The sequence below is a fragment of the Dermacentor variabilis genome, chromosome 2 (assembly GCF_050947875.1).
Source record: "Dermacentor variabilis isolate Ectoservices chromosome 2, ASM5094787v1, whole genome shotgun sequence".
In the NCBI taxonomy this organism is placed as follows: Eukaryota; Metazoa; Arthropoda; class Arachnida; order Ixodida; family Ixodidae; genus Dermacentor; species Dermacentor variabilis.
The window spans coordinates 61,288,193-61,291,660 of NC_134569.1; positions in this window are offsets into that span (position 1 = coordinate 61,288,193).

The window sequence follows — 3,468 nt, forward strand, 5'->3', positions numbered from 1 at the left end:
CATTACTTTGAATTGGTGTATAGGCCATCAGGTATGACGAACGCGGCTTTTCTCTGTCCATATCGTCAACAGCAATCTGCCAGTGTCCCGTACGAAGATCAATAGAAGAGAAATAGCTGGAACCGTGCAGGCAGTCAAGGGCATCGTCTATACCTGGGAACGGGTAGACGCCCTTCTTTAGTAATGTTGTTCAGATGACGGTAGTCTACACAGAAGCGCCATGTGCTGTCCTTCTTAACCAACACCACAGGTGACGTCCAGGGACTCGAGGAAGGCTCAATGATGTTTTTATCTAGCATTTTGTTCACTTCACTTTGAATTACTCGGCGTTCCGACGCAGAAACTCGATACGGTCATCGGTGAATAGGCGCAGCATCGCCAGTGAGAATCCGATGCTTGACCGCGAGGGTCTGGCCTAAAGGGCGATCGTCGAAGTTGAAAATATCTCGGTAGGACGATAATACTTGGCAAAGGTCTTCAACCTTCGCAGAAGACAGGTCCGTCGCAACCATTTTCTTTATGTTGGGATCGGCGCCCGAGGCTGGCGCGAGGGGCCGGCTAAGCTCGCGAGAACCATCGGTCGATAACGCTGCCACGCGATGGTGGCCGAGACAATTAACGGTGGCAAGGCAAATACCTTGCGCTAGAATTTTCTTTGCCAATCCAAAGTGAAAGACAGGCATGCGAGTGCGGTTCGCAGCAATAGTAAGTATACTGTGAAGCACGGTAACGTCATACTGTAGTGGAATGTCGGACAGAGGAGTGACGAGGTACTCGCCATCAGGAACTGGTAAGGAAGACAACAGTTCAATAGGCTATTGACTTTGGCGGCAGGCGAACCGGTGGGGCGTAATTAAGCGGCAGTTGGGTGCGTCAGAAGGTTCTGCAAGAATCGGCAACTCAAGGCGAAGGCTATTGTAAGAGCAGTCAATAAAAGCAGAATGGGCGGAGAGAAAATCGAGGCCGAGAATGAGGTCGTGGGGGCAATTAGCAATTACAGTGAAGAGGCCAGGAGTGTGGCGGCCGGCGATGCTGACACGTGCCGTACACATGCCGATGATAGGCACAGTACCGCCATCCGCAACGCGGACGACGCGTGCCAACGCTGGGGTGAAGAGCTTGTTCAGTCGTCATCGGAAGGCAGCACTCATAATAGAAAGATGTGCTCCTGTATCGATGAGTGCCATGACAGGATAGCCGTCAACGTCAAGGTTTTGGTTCGAAGGTAACGTGAGCAGAGCATTTGAGGGCAGGGTCGACAACGCAGCTTCACCTCCAGAAGCTGCAGTGCCTAGTTTTGCGGCTGGATCCGGGAGGCGATAGGCGGCGGAGAGAAGCGACGGGGTTGGGGCGAACGAGACTGATGGCGTCGAGCTGAGGGCGAGCGGCTGTAGCGAAGGTTCGGAGCAGGAGCATCAGCGGCAGTGGGTTCATGGCGGGCGGGAATAAGCGGCGGCGTATGTCCGACGACGTAGTGGCCATCGGTTGCGGCAGTGACGAGCGACGTGGCCGATGCGACAGCAGTGGAAGCAGATAGGCCTGTCATCAGGGGTACGCCATTCGGACGGCTTGCGGCGAGATGTGGTAGAAAAGGACTGCCGGGGACGAGGAGGGCCGCTAGAGAACTGGGGAACGCTGGGTTGAGACGTGGAACAGACGGAGTTCAGACCCATGTTCTCAAATTCCTGTCTGACGACGGCCTGAACCATCGCAATGGTGGCTGCTGGCGGATTGGGAGGCGTTGCGGAGAAAGCTGGCGAACAGGCGGCCTCGAGTTCGCGGCGAACAATACGGGTGACGTCGCCACAGGTGGTGGTTTGACGCAGTCAACCCTCACATGTCGACGTAGCAGCAGTGTTGGGTAGCCGCATGATGTGGTGTGATACGGTGGCTCTTAGCTTGTTCAAGGCGACGCCATTCTTTGATGATGGCGTCGGTAGTCGAGACGTTGCCGAAAACAACCAAATTGAAAGCGTTGTCGGCGATGCCTTTTAACACATGTGCCACTTTATCTGCTTCGGACATATTATCGTCAGCTTTGCGGCATAGAGCCAAGACGTCGAGGATGTATGAAACGTACGGCTCTGTAGATGACTGAACACGAAACGCAAGAGCCTTTCTCGTGGCAACCTTGCGCCCGAAGGGGTCGCCGAACAATTCCCGTAGCTTTTCTTTGAAACTGTCCCAACTAGTTATCTCGTCGTCATGCGTTTGGTGCCATACGCGTGGGGTGCCGCCGAGATAAAAGATGACATTGGCGAGCATAATCGTTGGGTCCCACCTGTTATTAGCATTGGCGTGTTCATAGAGCTTGATTCACTAGCTCGTCAACGTCCTGTCCCTCCAAGCGAGAGATGTGGGGCAACCGGACGATGTGGGGCAACCGTGACGATTGGAGCAGTCGGACAAGCCGAAGCCGTTGCAGAGGCGGGCTCGTCACTGGGAGGCATGGTGACACTGGGAGGCATGGTGACAAGCTCGATGTGCCGACCACTTCGGAGTTCCGTGGCGAGGACGGGGATCACTAACGTCCACCAGAATGTTACGTCTGGAAAGACACAGACGAAAGAGGCTATTCCTCTTTCCTCCCCTCCTTCCTATCTTCCATTTCTGTGTTGATGTCACCTCCCTTCAGAAGGGTAGGCAGGCGTTGTGCCCCTTCCGGTTGCAGTTGCCAGCCTGCTCCTCGCTTTCCCTTTCCTGTTAACTGTGTATATGTGTTCAAAACAAACAATAATAATAATAAATAAAGAGGCTATTTACAAGCTATTTACACTGGAGCCAGGCAGCCAGACCGACACTCGCTCGCGCCAAGGGCACCGACCAACATCATCGTCGTTCTCGCGGCTTCTCGTCTCTTGAGCATCGCTCGATGATATCGTAGTAATATGTAAATATAAACGTTTTTGTAGAACGTCCTGAATATCAGGCTCAGCCTCACGTTCACTTACCCCTCCATGTGGAAAGAGGATCCCACGTCTTCGAACCCCCAGTGCGCTCAGCGCATCGACTTCGGCATGGTGAGTGCACGAACCTTTCTCCTTGAGAGTTTCCAGGATTAACGGGGTTCTTCCTGGTAACAAGGGTGTTGGAAGCCTTGTTGAAAGGTACCTTGCTTCAACACTTAATTCTTTGAGAAACTTGTCGGCAAAAGAGAGGTAGCCATGTATTGGAGGAAGTTGCGCAGAACGCACCTAAACGCCATATGCAGGGAATTTGGGATTGATTGTGGGAAGCATAGAGGTAAGCAGCAGAGATGACAATGAAATCGTGGAGGTTTGGGAGGATATTCATGCAGGTCCAGACAGAGAAAGCGAGAGCAGGATGAACGCGAACACGAGAGAGAAGCCGACATAAGGCGGGACAAAGAACGCAAAAGGGAAATAGAGGAAATCGACAGGGAAACCCAGTAGCTCATGGCTCTGCAGGCACGGTCTCGGCTGCACGTATTCGAGGACGGCGAAAACA